The sequence below is a fragment of the Nicotiana tabacum genome, chromosome 9 (assembly GCF_000715075.1).
Source record: "Nicotiana tabacum cultivar K326 chromosome 9, ASM71507v2, whole genome shotgun sequence".
NCBI classification, from domain to species: Eukaryota; Viridiplantae; Streptophyta; class Magnoliopsida; order Solanales; family Solanaceae; genus Nicotiana; species Nicotiana tabacum.
This window is the reverse complement of record NC_134088.1, coordinates 9737810-9754289: the sequence shown is the minus strand read 5'-3', so window position 1 is coordinate 9754289 and position 16480 is coordinate 9737810. Positions and strand designations below refer to the sequence as shown.

Sequence of the window (16480 nt, the reverse complement as noted above, 5' to 3'; positions counted from 1 at the left end):
TAATTTGTCTTCTCAATTTGTATCAAATTATATCATGTCTCCTTAAAATCGCGTATAAATTCTATTGTTATCCAATTTCAAAGGTAAACACAAATGTAAATAGTTTCTAACAAGGGCTAAAAGTGATAATACCCCTAAAAATTAGAATTTATTCTAAGCCCATTGTCGAAATTATAAAAAACCAAAATAACTTGTAATCATAGCAATTATACACATTCTAATGGTCATATTTGTACAAAATAAGTTCACATTTAAAATTTAATTTATTCTACCTCCATTTTCAAAATTATAATAAAAAACAAAGAACTTGTAATTATTACAATTATACACATTCTAATGGTCATTTTTCGACAAAATAAGAGTATCAAAATTTGTAAGAAAAGTCATTTTTAAACCAAAAATTATAAAACATCAAATCAAATTATCGTATTATAATGCATACAATTTTTCTTTTGCATCTTTGTTTGTGTTTCATATTTTAGATTTCGTAACTATTGAATTTTATCCTAAACATTGGAGTAGTTTTTTTTTTTTTTTTTTGAAACTGTTAAGCAAAATAAACCAAGGCCAATGCAGAAATTTGAACTAGATTTGGTGGGGTGCGCCAGGCCTTTGCAGTAGTGCAATGCATAAACGACGCTTGAGAGCCCAGTTAGCAAGCTACCTTAGTGGACTCTTCCCCTTAAGAAATAGAGTTAATATCGTTTGAGTCAATGACTCACATATCAAATATTAAACTGATAAGAACAGATACTACACTTGATCTTAGCCAAAAGGCCGAGAAAGGTATGCTTTTTACTTATGCATGGCTTGACGCTTTTATATCAGTCCTCGCCTTTTTGGATTTGCCAAATACATAGACAGACCATTAAACTTGGCCCAATTTTTTATTTTGGCACTTTAACTTAGTCTTGTTCCATTTTGGCCCTCCAACCCCATTTCTTTTATTCCACTTTAACACAAAAATTTTTGTCCCAGGTAAAAATGCAGCGCGTGCAAATACCCCGCTGTGCTACCCCTACCTTGCCCCCCCCCCCCCCCCACGCAATTTTTTTTACTTATTTTTGTAATTTCAAATTATTATTATTATCGTTTTTCTGCCCCCCTCCCGGGGAAAAAATATTTTTTATATATATTTTCAGTAATAACTACGGGTTCAACTGAACCCATAACTTTCGACGCGGAGTAAAATTTGTATGTAATTTTTTTTTAAAATTTTAAAAATAATAGATATGAACTCATAACTTTAAAAATACAATGGGTTCGATATTAAAAACATTAACATTGAATCCATAGGATCCGCCTCTGTCAGGAGTATGAAATTTGGCTTTAAAATGACTCTCAGGCGCCTACTAGGGTGAGGCAAATCAAACATGGAAGCTAGTCAGCTTTTGTGTTAAAGTGAAACAAAAGAAATGGAGTTGGAGGGCCAAAATGGAACAAGACTGAATTAAAGTGCCAAAATAAAAAATTGGGCAAAGTTTAATGGCATGTCTATGTATTTGGCTGTCCGGATTTGTTAGCTTTCGATGTGGTACATATATGCGCCTTTTTTCTTGCCTGAAGAATGAAGAAGAAAAGACAGTACAAACTCTTCTCGCTTTATATGCAAACTTTATAACTTTCACGTTGAATTAATGGACAAGGATGAAATTTCAGAAAAAAACAAGAGTTGTGATATGAAAGTTTGTTCTATCATGGCAAATATTTATCCACATCAAACTAAGTAATTTAATCGTAGCAGTTAAAAATTAAAATTAGAATATGTATCATCTAACAGTGACACGTGATAAATGGCACGGTAAGAACGCTACCGGGTGCTAGTAAGCTTTTACTATTCTACTATTTGGCCGAAATTGAACCTCATCAGTTTTTTCCCGTAATAAATACTAGAAAACTTAGATGTCTGAATTAATTTAGGGCCGTAGAGAATATACATTGGCTTCGATGCCTCTATCTAATCTGTTACAGTATTATTATTTTGGAAGCCGTCACTAGTGCTTGTATTAGGGTAAGTTGTCTATATCACACCCATTGTTGTTAGAGAATGAAAACCACAAGTGTACAAAAAGCTGAAAAATAAAAAAATCACTAATCATTGTCTAAAGATTTTAGATTATTATTGCGGAAAGCAACTGCAAAAGGAAACCCAATTCGACAATAATTTGGTAGGACTGGCATTAAAATAAGATCTTTTTTTGTTTAACCTTTGGCGTCGAAATTTATTAGCTCGATTAATCTATAATTATATTGTATAGGGCTTATTTAAGACGAAATTATTCTCTAGTAGGATTTTTTTTCATTCTCAATGCTTGAATCGAGACCTCTAGTTACGAGTAGAGAGATCTCACCTATCCGACCACATGTCTCGGTTAAAATAATAAAGTATTGCTCCCAAAACAATAAAGCACGATAAAGCTGTTGACATTTAAAATCTCCAAGTCCATTGTCAAAGTAACTTGTGATTATATAAAATAAGAGTACCACGATTTGTAGGAAAAACCAATTAAAACAATAAACTGTAAAACATGAAATCTTCTCAAAGGACGAGGGAATTATGATATCCGTTTCAAAACGTTCCAATTTTATATTCAACAATACTAATTCAACTACAAAATAATAAACAAAATAAAAACTTAATAAGTCAAAAGATCATATAAAAATCTGGTCTAAATTTGGTGGGGTGCGCCAGGCCCTTGCAATAGTGCAACGCATGGGCAACACTTGAGAGCCCAGATAGCAAGCTACCTTAATTTTAAACTGATAAGAACAGATACTACACTTGATCTTAGCCAAAAGGCCGAGAAAGGTATGCTTTAACTTGAGCTCGGCCTGCCGCCTTTATACCAGTTCTCTCCTTTCTGGCTTTTGTTAGATCTCGATGTGGGACTTTCCTGCAGATTGGAGAATTTTATGTTTCATATGCCCATTTTCGTGCCTGAAGACACAACAGGAAAAAAACTAGAGTACTATTAACACTTTTCTGACCTTAGGCTAAGTTTATAAATTTCACATAATTAATGGACAAAGATGAAATACCAGCCCCAAAAAACACAGGATTATGATTTGAAGATCTGTTCTACCATTTGGCCAATATTGAACCTCGTGTTTTTTTTCAATATTAAAGGCTGGAAAACTTAAACAAACAGAGTTATGCCAAAGATAATACACAAGTAAAGGTCCAACAATACAAGTATCCAAAAAGAAATGTTTATATGTGCATATATATTGAAAGAATAACATGAAAGGGGAGCCTTGGAGCAACGGTAAAGTTGTCTCCGTGTGACCTATAGATCGCGCGTTCGAGCAAAGGAATCAATTGTTGATGCTTGCATCAGGATAGGCTACCTACATCACATGAAATACGGCCCTTCCCCGGATCCTGCGGGAAAGATGCATTGTACACCTTACAAAACCCAGCGCAGAGTCAATTGGGAGGAATCCATAACTCGAATAAATAGGCCAGCTAATGATAGAATAATCGAGCCAAAAAGCATTATGAATAGCTTTAATTTGCAAGAAGAATTCATAACAAGTGGAAGATATAGGGTGTGAAGAAATCACATCAAAAAAGAAGTATAGTTCGATCCGAAATATGGAAGTGTTATTACTCAGAGAAAAGACCTATACTTTTAAGCATCAGCGACATGTTCCTTAAAATAAGTTTATTTAAAACTGGGATAGCCTTTTCTTTACATCAGAATACTGGCATATGCAGAGATATCGCACATAGCCTCTCCACCTTCATAAGGTAGAGATAAAGTCTACGTACACATTACCCTCCCCAAACCCCACCTGTGGGATTCCACTGCGTTTGCTATTGTTGTTGTTGAAGAGATATCGCACCGAGTCACAGACCATCAAGCAAATTCAACTTTCTGCACTGGAGTTGTAAAGGTGGATTCAGATATCATTCTAACATCATATCCTGTCATAGGTGCATGATAACCCAATTTTCATATGAAATTGAGGCATACGAAGTGCTGTTGAGGACAAAGAGTACATGGTGGATAGGATTTCTGGAAATACTCTTAACAAGTTTCAGCTTTCTAACTAGAAAAGAACTGAGAGAGAATGGAAATAGCTAACAAAAAAGTATGATATATTCTAAAGTTGATGCCTAACCTAGAAAGGGACTATAACAGCTAGATGAGCTACTTGAATTGTAGCATGTATGGTGACAATAATAAGAAAGATTCATACTATATCTTTTTCTATATTTCAATTCGAGTTTTCAGCATCATGTCCTTGACATTTAATTTCTCAAATTATCCTGTACATGACACTTCTACATTGATTCTTGGACCATGAAATAAGGCTGGTAGCGCATCTTCTCACATTTTTTCTTCATGATTTGGTGGTTGATTAATCCCACAGTACATGACTTGTTACGTTAATATAACCGACCCGGTCACCTTTCTTCAGAACTTACATGAACAAGTGGTTCAAATCATATTCTTCAATCCCAAGTTTCCAATGCATCTCTTTGATTTCTCTATATCATCTCTTGCATTAGAGGCAATAAGTTTTCTTTAAGCAGCATGTAAATCTCCTCCTTCTCAGGGTGAGACTTGTCTCCCACAAAAAATATGTGATTTTTTCCATTGACTTCTATTTCACTCATACCAGGTACTTTTTTCACATTCCTCTCCTTCATTTTCTTCCTTACTTGCGCAAAATCACCCCATCTCCCAGAAGCAGCATAAGCATTTGCCATTAATACATAAGCTCCTGAGTTACCTGGTTCACGCTCTACTATTTCATCGCAGATCTGATTCGCTACTCCAACATCTCCGTGCAACTTGCAAGCGCCAAGTAAAGCCCCTAAAACCGCACCATCACATTCCTCCGGAGGCATCTGTTGCACCACCCGCATAGCCTCATCAACTAACTTACCACGACCTAAAATATCGACAAGGCAACAATAATGTTCAGCCCTCGGTTTTAAACCATAGGCATACCTCATAGACTCGAAAAACTTTTGACCTTTCTTAACAAGACCGGCATGACTACAAGCTGACAAAAGTCCCACAAAAGTGATCTTGTCTGGCTTGTTACCGAACCTTAGCATTTGCGCGAAGGCTTGTAATGCTTGGTTTCCAAGACCATGATTAGCATATGCCAGTATTATTGCAGTCCATGAAACAACATCCTTTACTATGAGATTCTCAAAAGTGATAAATGAGGAGTTTATATCTCCACATCTAGAGTACATGGTGACGAGAGCATTATTAAGCGAAGTGTCTTGGTCAAATCCTAGCAGTAAAACAAGAACATGAGCTTGCAATAACTCCAGGATCCCTCCACATGAGGTCACTACACTGGTGAGAGTAGTCTGATTCGGCCTTAAGCCTGATCGGAGCATGCTAATGAAACACTTCAAGGCTTCACCCTCAAGGCCACTTTTTGCATACCCGCCAATCATTACATTCCAACTTACAGTATCTTTATTAGGCATCGAATCAAAAAGTTCATCGGCCTTAGCCGCTAGGCCTTCATCAACGTAGGCTGTTATCATAGCATTCCACGCAGCAGGATCCCTGTTTGGCATTTGATCAAAGTACTCTCTTGCCATTTCTAACAACCCATTTCGTGCAAGACCAGTAACGACAGTTGTCCAGGAAACTGCATTTTTCCATGGCATCGAATTAAATAGTTCCAAAGCTTTGTCCACTCTCTTGTCATTTAAACAACCTTGAATCATAACATTCCAAGAATATAAATTACGTTCAGGCATCTTATAGAAGAGCTCAAGAGCTTGATCCACCTGACTATCTTTAACATAAGCCCTGATCATCGCCGTCCAAACAATAACATTTTTCTCAGGAATCTGATCAAAAATACGTTGTGCCTCATTAATCAAACCATTTTGAGCATAGCCCACCATTGCTGCAGTCCAAGTAACCACATTTTTCTCTGGCATTTCTTGAAGCAGCTTTCGAGCTTCATCCACTCTACGGTTCTGAAAATACCCGGAAATCAAACTGGTCCTACGCATAAACATTTCTATCCGGCATTCGTTCGAAGATTCTCCGAGCCTCATCGAATCTTCCAACTTTAGCATAAGCATGAACCATAGCAGAATCAGACACTACATTTCTCTCAGACATTGAATAAAACAACGTCTCAGCATTAGGAAGATCCTTATGTTTTAAATAAACAGTAATCATTGAAGCATAAGAAACAACATCTCTTTGAGGCATTTCGTCAAACAATTGCCGAGCTTCTTTAACTTTGCCTTGACGGCCTAAAGTCATAATCATTTTATTGGAGCTAAAAATGGACTGTCTTGCTGTAGATTCTAAGTGGGGTTTTGATTGTATTTGAATAGGTGTTTTTGTTTGTGAATATGGTCTTGAAAGGAATGGACTCCTCAAAATGCGGCCATTAACATTACTCAGCAAATAATGTGAACTCCAAACTATAAATGAGTGGCTTAATTTAATCAAATTTCTGGTTTTATACATGATTGTTTGTTAATAATCTCAGATGGGAAGAGGGATTAGCTATGGGATTATTGGTGTATCAGAATACTACTAGTAGTAGTAGATACACAGATTAAAGGTGTAATAGGAGCAGAAATCAGAGACATATTTTCTTGTAAGAGGTTGAGACTTGAGAGCAATGACAAAGGATAGTTATGTCCTAAGTTATGGAGGAATTATTTTGTAGCTACTCCCTCCGGTCCGGTCCAAAATAAGTGATTTTTTTTATTTTTTTTGTGGTCCAAAATAAGTAATTTTTTCATATTTCAAAAATGAATTAATTATTTTTTTCTTACATTGCCTTTGGAGTAAATACTACTGGAGTGTATATTAGGAGTATTTATGTAAAGAGATAGTAAAGGTTAATATGATTAATTTCATTGTTAATTAATGTTAGAATATGAATTTCTTAATCTGTATAAAAACAACTAAAAAATTACTTATTTTAAACTCTAAAGAGTAGCATAAAGTTTTGGAAAAAGGCAATAACTTTTGAGAAAAGGTTTTACGCCAAAAGAAAATAATTAAAGAAACATTTGGAAAAGACTTTAACGAAACAAAAGTCATCTAGAAATTTCCAAAATTCTCTAGCCCAAACGGCTTATTGGACGAACCTCCTCTCGCACACTTTTTCTAACATTTTTAGTACCAACTAATTTATTCGGGCGAGACATCTTACGATGTCATGATGCGCCTATTCCTATCGTCATTCCGTTAATACTTCTGGCTATAGTTAAACAAATAGACAAATTTAAATGCTCAATTATAGGGGTGTACATGGACCGAGTTGGTTCGAATTTTATCAAAACCAAACCAAACCAACTATATCGGTGTGGATTGGTTCGATTTTGTCGGGGTTTTCGGGTTTTTTTTGTTACATGAATATTATTTCAATCTTACTTTGTTAAAATTATAGATAAAGCTTTGATAAGTGAATATATGTTTAGCAAATATGGAAAAAAAATTGACAAACGAATGATCTATTAAAATATTCTAATGGGAGAATTTTTCTAGTAACACATGATAGTTATTTTCTTAGTCGTCTAACAATAGTTTTTCGTTAATTTACGTTTTCAAGGTTAATACATTAGAGGATCCCAAATATTTCTACATTTTCTAAAGAAAATTCACTATAAAGTCTTAAAAATATAAATAAAATTTATATATTTATGTGTCGGTTTGGTTCGGATTTTTTTACTCAATATCAAACCAAGTCAAACCAAACATAGTCGAGTTTTTAAATCGGTTTGATTTGGTTTTTCAATTTGGTGTGGTTTTCGGTTTGGTTTGAACACCTCTACTCAATTGTATAAAAACATACCAAGAACGACTCTTGCTAAAAAAAGGAATTTTTACCTTCATATACCATATATGAAACCTTATTACCCTCAATGTTTAAGGATTGTATTAATTATATTCCAGCATACCAAATTACCATTTATATACCACAATTCAAATTAAGGGTATAATTAATGCTTCATTTATATTAGGCGTTAATTTAGGAGCGTATATTCTCCCATTTTCGTTTACCCGCCTCTCTCTCCTCCCATCCCCCCACACCCCCCATGTTTTACCTTCAGTTAATTCCACCATATTCGTACCTCACCCACCTTTAACATCAGTTACCCACGATTTTCTTTTCCAGTTAATTTCACAAAATCACATGTCATAGTTGTATCTGTTTTTTCAAGTCCCAAATCATGAAAAAAATCAGCACTCCAAAAAAAAAGCTTCAAAAGCTACATTAGCTGATATCTCATCCTTTGATTTGGGTGTTTTAACACCAAAATCACCACCCAAAAATGCAAAATCGAGACATGCATTTGGACGATGTTGATGCTGGTGGAGGTGAAAAACCAGTCGAGAAACAACTCAAACGAAAGGGCAAAGAGTTGTGTGTAGATGATGATTTTGTTGAACATTCCCCTAAAATTCCATCTGTGAAAAAGCCCAAGGTCTCTCCTTCTTCATCAAAACCGAAAAAGAAGAAACCCTCCAAAAAAGTACCAAAATTGGTTCACAAAAAGATTTTGGTAAAGGTAAACACTAATTGTTTTTCTTTACAATTTTTTAGTGTAATTTTTGTTGTAAAAATCTGTTGTTCAAGTATTTTTTGGTAAAATGTGGAATTGTCCAAATTTTGTAGATTGTTTGTCTCAATTTTGTAGGTTAATTGTAATAGTGATTTTTAGACAGTGCATAAATGTAATCATTTTGTAGTTGTTTTGTAGTATGCTGGATAAATTGTAGATAAGGTATATTTTTCACTTTTGTATGCTGCTACATTTACCTTCATACTAACTACAATTAATCTATATTTTGTGAGTTACTTGAACTAACTGTTATATTTTTGTAGTTATAGAGCTGTGGTTACCCTTTTCTTCCTTATTGTTTTGAGATAATGTTTACATGTGTAGATGTCCTGTATTATTTTGTAGTTATAGGTGTGGGTAGGCTGTTCTTCTTTTAGTTATATTTTGTAGTTATCGTGTAGTTATATGTAGATTACAACTTCTTTTTTATGCTAACTACTAATGTTCAATAATTTTTTATTTTCTGCAGAATGGTCATTACTTTGCACAACAAAATGTTGATTATGGTGTGCTTAGATTCCACAGTTTGTGTGATCCGAGTATACCTAGCCAAATAAAAGTTTTACTCTCTCCAAGTGCTTTAAAGTTTTTCCAAAAAACTTGTTTTGGTTACTTATTTGGTCTCCCCACAATCAATATGCAAAACCAAGCAATTCATCTTCTGATGAAGTATGAATTGTCAAAGTCTACTGACTCATATTTTTCAGTACTATTGAAGGGTGAAAAATTGAATTTTTCCTTGAGAGAATTTGGGTTGATTACTGGTCTAAATTGTGTGAATAAGTTTTCAGACTATGGTTACACTTCCACTTATGTTAGCCATTTAATGACTACCTATTTTTCGAACAAACAAAGGGTTGAAAAGTGGCATTTGAAAAATGTAGTCACAAATAAAGCTTGGGCAAACGATGAGGATGCAGTGAGGTTGTGCATTCTTTATCTGTTGGAATTTTTTGTTTGTCCTTCTGATAAAGAACATGTGTCTTTTATAGACTGCCTACAAAATAACTACAAAATTATTATATTATTTACCTGCTGCATCCATGGTGCTTGCTGTAAGCATAATCCCCCTGTAGGCTGACTTTAAGAATGTTCCATCAACCACTACTACTGGCCTACAATGTTGCCAACCACTTATTGATGTATAAAGAGCAACAAATGCGTATAAGAAGCAATCATCTGCTGCCTTCTCCAATTTAACAACAGAACCTGAATAAGTCTCCTCAAGAATATAAAAATATTTGGGTAATTTGTTGTAGGAGTCAGACGGATTCCCTCTCAAAAACTGTAAAGCCTTTTCCTTGGTCTCCATGCTTGCATGTAGCTTAGGTTCAGTCCATGTTCGGATAACATGTTAGTTTGTATGTCCTTTGGTGTGTAAACAGTCTTAGGATCACAATACTTTGGAACGACCATGCTACCAACTACAGCTGCAGTACGTTTGCGTTGTATGAATGTTTCGTCCAATAAGGAGCATGTGTGTTGTCGGCTGAAACTCCTTATCTTGAACATTGCCGAATCATTAATTGACGTTGGCTTGAAGTGCCATTTACAGTTTTCAGCGACGCATATAAGCTAGTAGCTACAAAAAAATACAATATTTAATACAGGCTATAGATGTAGAAACAACAAAAAATACTGTTTTAACACAAATTCGTTAAAAACTACAATTAACTACAGTTCAACTACAATTAAACTACAATTTATAAAAACCACATATCTTCACTAAAACACTGCTTTTACTGATATATTCTCCACAAATAAATCCATACCTTCTATGACTAGATCTTTTTACTCTGAACTGGAACTTGTGCATCACAGAAAAAATCTCTATTGCAGCAGCTACAGTTTGCTTGTCCTGATAAACTTGTCCTTCTTCAATACATGTTTGCGTAGATTCAGTTATTATTTCACTTTGATATTCCTCTATAGCTGGTGAGGATGTAAATTCAAGTAAGTTTAGGGGTCCAGACGAACCTGCAGCAACATAGAGATAAATGTAGTAACTATGTAGATAATTTTGAAAACAACATTGCTTTATGAGCTTCAGTACATTGTTTAATATAGTTAATTTGTAGATAAATGTTGTAATATTGTAGATAACACACTAACACAATAACTCTCTGCAATATCGAATTAAACATACTTGCACTTGTGCTATCGTTGGTGATTGCCAATTCCATATTGAAATCTCTTACGATGTATCAATCGATAGTTGTTCTGCAATTGTAGAAATCAGAATTCTGTAGCTTGCATTCTCATCTACCACAATGACATCAACTTCAAAATCTCTAAATCTGTCATAGTGATCCCAATTTCCATTCAATTTTAGCATTATTGGGATTTTTGACATGATTTCGTGTAGTTGAGAGAAAAAAGATGAAGAACAGATATAGGTTCGACAATTTGAGTACTAAGGTCGATGAAAACAATTTTGAATTCTACAATTTGTATTGCATTGTAGAATTTGTAAAAGCAATTTGACTACTGGAGCTTATGAAGCGTGCGTTGTTTTAGAATTGTAGTAAATGAGAGAATTACGCAGCAATGAGATCTCTTTCCGTTTCAAAATTCGAATTTAATGTGGAAAGAATCAAACGCAGATTTCGTGCCTTCTTTTTAGCGCGTTTTAAATGGCAGAATCTTCCTAATTATGGATTGGCATATAAATTGTAGCAAAAGTGTGGACTGGGCGGGTATTTAACAAATTGTGAACATTTTTGATAATAAAATTTCATATATGGTATAGATAGAAAAAAATCTCCTAAAAAAATGACAATCTAAAAATTTTAGGAAAACTTTCATTCGAAAAAGGCATAATTTTAAATAAATTTTATTTATCACATTGTATTGGATGTAATTGCAAGATCCAAATCTCTAAATTACAAAGGACATACATTTGTACAATGACGCTCCACTGAGATTTCAGTGGTGACTAGAGGAAAATAGTGTTCGCTTGGGCCAACTTCAAAGCTAAAACTGGGCCATAGGCCCAAAAGTTTGGACTGAGAATTGGGTAGGGGCCGCGCGAACACAGGCCCCCACTACCACAAATTATGACATAGGCTCGACCACTTGAGCCGACCTTAGGCTAGCACCCTTCCAAAGTGCAATGGAAGTCACTAGCCTAGGCCATGAGTCTTATTGATCGCTCATTGACCCCGTCCAGGTAAGTATGTTATCTTGTCGGCCCAAGCCAAGTTTTATTGTTCATCATTTATTCATTCTCTTTTTGTATTGGCCGATGTGGGATTAATCAATTAAGGAAGAAAGATTCTAGCCAAATTTCCTTTATTAAATTTAAATGTCTTTATTAGACTTTTTAATGCTAAATTTCCTATCTTCTAGGGCGATTTTTTGTGTGATGTTTTCTGTTCTTTGAAAATTTGTCTGAGCATATTAACTTTCGGAAGAAGTTCGTATTTTTTGAATAATCAAATATGTCGAATGTATCTAAGTACATTGAAAATATAATGGATGGTTGTACCATTCGAAGAAAACTAGAGATTGGTCTTATAAGTTTTAACCAGCAAAGGATGACTACATTTCGGTAGAAAGATTGTTTCCGATAGACCCTAAACTCAAGAATTCTTCTCACCTTATTCAAAACTTATAATTTTCACATCTATTTTAATGGACAAGAGAAATTTCAGCCAAAAAGAAAAAAGTCATGATCTGAATGCCTCAGTTATACCAAATAATGTGAAACTATAAAGGATTGGCTTAAACCAAACATAGGGTGTGTTTGGTACCAAGGAATTTTCCAAATTTTTCATATATGGTTGGCTTAAATGTTTTGAAAAAATATTTTCTCGTGAACTCATTTTTCCCACCAACTCACCCCCACACCCCAACTCCACCCACCCCCACACCCCATCCCCACCCTAAATAGAAATATTATTAATAGTACTTTCTATTCATGTTATAGATAGAGATTTTTTTTTTATTTCAACAAATGAGTATTTTGTTTTCACGATATAAAAAAAGTTTTAAATTACTTTTATTGATGCTAAAATCGATTCATATATTTTAAATTACTTTGCTTTCAAAATTTCTAGGAAACATAAGTATAATAACAATAACAAACTCAAGTAATTTCACAAGTAGGGTCTGGACTGACTAGTGTTTGTATAACCTTACCATTACGTTGTAAAAGTAGAAAAGTTGTTGTGAACATAAGTGTTTAACTTAATATTCGAAAGAGCTTTAGTTTTTAAAAAGGGTGAAAACTAAATGGTAGTAGTAGTTTTTTTGCTTCAAATATGCATGAACAATGGTATTTCTCAAAATACCATTCAATACAATATAAGGAATCACATCAAGCTATGCATAAAGAAATTTATTGTACCAAAAAATAATGTTTTAATTGAAAACAATTTCACGTACAAGATCACATTAGACAACAATTTGGATTCAACAAAATGGAGTATCACATCTCACTTGGGCGGCCAATAAATGTGAGATAGGGCCTAGACACTACAAAAGTTTGGAATGAGGATTGGATAGGGGCCGCGCGAACGCAGGCCCCCGCTACCACAAATTATGACGTAGGCTCGACCACTTGGGTCGACCTTAGGCTAGCATCCCTCCAGAGTGCAATGGAGGTCACAAGCCTAGGCCATGGGTCTTTTTGATCGCCCATTGACCCCGTCCAGGTAAGTATGTTATCTTGTCAGACCAGCTCATATTTTATTCTACAGCATTTGTTCATTCTCTATTTGTATTGGCCGATGTGGGATTAATCAACTAAAACACTCTCTTTCACATTTAAAAGATCTTTTTCTAAGTATCTTTTTCTAAGTATGTCTTCTCAACCCTTAAATGTGTTCCCTTTTTATGAAATATAATATTACAACGTGAAGAAAAATAACATCATAATGTTTATTGTATTCTCTATAAAATTACAATCAGTGCTTATATCTTGTAGTAGCTGGACTCCAAAAGGTAATACAAAAAGAAACCATAAGACTAGAAAAGTGCACAATGGCACTAATAAAATTCTGAAGTTCAAACTTTCAAATAAAGAATTACTAATCAGAAATGCGGATCGTAGAATTATAATGCCAGTATATTTCATACGATCATATGATAGGGTACAGGAGAGTAAGTAATAAAATAAATACACATATAGATAACAAAATATGAGCAATTTTGAACTTAACACAAGCCATTATATGGCAATCCGATCCTCATAACTAGCTTGTGAGGTTGAGACAAAACGAAGGTCATTGGACGACAAAATTTAAGCTATCAAAGGATGTCAATTCTTTTCCTTGGCGAGAAACACTATAAATACGTCCATATCCTAAAGCAAGAATCTTTCTTAGTTGAGTCAGTAACATTTTTGTATATTGTATAATTTAAGTGCTAAAATATATACTAATTAAGCAATGTAAAGCAAGGCCCGTTAAGAAATTTAGACTAAATTTGATGGGGTGCGCATGGCCCTTGTAGTAGTGCAACACATGAGCAACGCTTGAGAGCCCAGATAGCAAGCTACCTTAATGGACTTTCCCCTTAAAAAATAGAGTTAATATCGTGTGAGTCGATGACCCACATATCAGATATTAAACTGATAAGAACAGATACTACACTTGATCTTAGCCAAAAGGCCGAGAAAGGTATGCTTTATTTTGTGCACGGCCTTCGGCTTTTATATTATTTCTCTCCTTTCTCGGTTTTGTTAGCTTTCGATGTGGTATATCTGTAGGCCGGAGAATTTTATGTTTTCATATATGCGCCTTCTCCTTGCCTGCAAGGGAAAGGAAAAAAGTTATGATCTGAAATTCTGTTCTACCATGGTAAATTTTTTACTCCCCATATTTATGCCAAGCCAAGTAATTTAACCATAGCGGTTTAAAAATAAAGAGAGAATACATATACGGTCAGGTATCTCTATTACCGTATTGTTATATAACTACTATTAACTATAAAGTCAAATTTTTTATGGAATCAATTATGTTTATGTTATAATAGTAGTATATGGAGAAGTTTTATTATGTGTCTCACACAACAGATATTAGTTGTGTGTGAGACTGTGAGGCTCTTTTTTATCTCACAAATTTGTGGACTCCAATCTTACACTTCTAGGTCCACAAAACTGTGAGATAAAAAAGATATCTCATACAACTAGTGTCAGTTATATGAGACACATAATAAAAAATTTCGCTATATATGTTATATGTAACGGTACTTAGCTATAATAATCAAAAACATTCGTAACTAATAAGTGTGTTATAGAGAAGTTTTACTGTATGTGATAAATGGTGTATGAAGGACCGCGGATGCTGGTAAGTTACGTTCTACCAATTGGCCGAAAATTGAACCTTGTCAATTTTCTAAACCTTAATAAATACTAGCAAACATAAACAAATGGAGATATACCAGAGGTAATTACCCAAAAACCTAACAATTTTTTTTTTTTGCTTTAGCATTGTTTACATTAGATAAGATATTTCATCCTTTTTTTTTTTTGTTTTTCCCCGTCCGATGTTCGGTATCTGCATTGGAGCCCCAATTATATTTGAATTCCCGCCACGTAGGGTTTTTCCATACCCAGGACTCGATCCCGAGTTCTCTAGTTAAGGAAAGAGCAGTCTCATCCACTGCACCACATCCTTTGGTAAAACCTAACATTTGCAATAACATACACATGGCTTTTAACAATACAAGTATCACCAAAATAACGTTTACATGTATTGAATTAATAACATAAATGAGCTATTACAACTAACAAGAACTATTGTGGGACTAAATTTGACATGCTATAATAAGGGTTTAGATCAATTCACAACTAATTATCTGTTTCACCTTACGAAAGTAGCTTTAGTTGGAGCATAGTAAAATCCATATCTCAAATTAAAAAGGCTAGCTAGTGATAAAATAATCAAAGCCAAGAAACATCATAAATAGCTTTGGCGCAAGATCTCATAGTAAGTGGAAGCTGCAACAGCAAAGCTATGATTTTCATCAAAAGTATCAAAATTTAACTAAATAAATACATAAGTCAGTTAAGATGGGTCAATACATAGTAGTATATATACATAAAAATAATACATAGTAGTATATATACATAAAAAATTATTTTTAACTGTATAAACCGTACTCCCTCCGTTTTTAGTGTGACCCAATTGTCTATTAAACAATTTACCTGATAAATCACTGCACCCAATGAAATAAATTCACATAAAATATAATGAGTATAATTTTTCATATCAACCTTTTACATAAAAGACACAATTTTCCAGACAAGAAGGACTGGAGGAAGACAATTTTCACTTGGGCCGCTGTCAATTTGAAATAGGGCAGGAGGCCCAAACGTTTGGACTTAGGATCGGGTAGGGGCCGCGCGAACGCAGGCCCCTACTACCACAAATTATGACGTAGGCTCGGCCACTTGGGCCGACCTTAGGCTAGCACCCCTCCAAAGTGCAATGGAGGTCACTAGCCTAGGCCATGGGTCTTGTTGATCGCCCATTGACCCCGTCCAGGTAAGTATGTTTTTCTGTCAGCCCAGCCCAACTTTTATTCACCAGCATTTGCTCATTCTAAGTTTGTATTTGCCGATGTGGGATTAACTACTCTCATCTTTTTTTAAAAAAAAAAAAAAAATTAATGTCAAGGTGTATTTTTGCTTTGAAAAAATTATGGACAAGTTCTTTTCTAAATATGTCTTCTCAACCCTTAAATGTGCTCCTTTCTTATGAAATATAATATTACAACGTGAAGGAAAATAACATCATAATATTAATGTATTCTCTTTTAAAAAATTTACAATCAGTGCTTATATTTTCCAGAAAGAAATGTTTTGTAATAATTGGACTCCAAGAGGTAATACAAAAAGAAACAAAAATATTAAAATGTTACCAGTTTGTGCTTTAGGGTGTTAATATATAAGTAGAC

The 16480-nt window shown here is 34.4% G+C and overlaps 5 non-coding genes and 2 pseudogenes across 5 annotated transcripts; all 7 read right to left on the bottom strand.

The window, feature by feature from the left end:
• Window positions 1–594: 594 nt before the first annotated feature.
• On the bottom strand, window positions 595–790 carry LOC142164531 (U2 spliceosomal RNA). Its single transcript, XR_012695292.1, has one exon. It is a non-coding gene; the product is annotated as a U2 spliceosomal RNA (small nuclear RNA).
• Window positions 791–2678: 1888 nt separating this feature from the next.
• Window positions 2679–2813, bottom strand: LOC142164535 (U2 spliceosomal RNA; annotated as a pseudogene).
• A 769-nt stretch (window positions 2814–3582) lies between these two features.
• On the bottom strand, window positions 3583–6692 carry LOC142164169 (uncharacterized; annotated as a pseudogene).
• A 4902-nt stretch (window positions 6693–11594) lies between these two features.
• LOC142164515 (U1 spliceosomal RNA) lies at window positions 11595–11755 on the bottom strand. Its single transcript, XR_012695277.1, has one exon. It is a non-coding gene; the product is annotated as a U1 spliceosomal RNA (small nuclear RNA).
• A 1325-nt stretch (window positions 11756–13080) lies between these two features.
• Window positions 13081–13241, bottom strand: LOC142164501 (U1 spliceosomal RNA). Its single transcript, XR_012695267.1, has one exon. It is a non-coding gene; the product is annotated as a U1 spliceosomal RNA (small nuclear RNA).
• Window positions 13242–14008: 767 nt separating this feature from the next.
• On the bottom strand, window positions 14009–14203 carry LOC142164530 (U2 spliceosomal RNA). Its single transcript, XR_012695291.1, has one exon. It is a non-coding gene; the product is annotated as a U2 spliceosomal RNA (small nuclear RNA).
• Window positions 14204–15915: 1712 nt separating this feature from the next.
• On the bottom strand, window positions 15916–16076 carry LOC142164479 (U1 spliceosomal RNA). Its single transcript, XR_012695247.1, has one exon. It is a non-coding gene; the product is annotated as a U1 spliceosomal RNA (small nuclear RNA).
• Window positions 16077–16480: the final 404 nt, after the last annotated feature.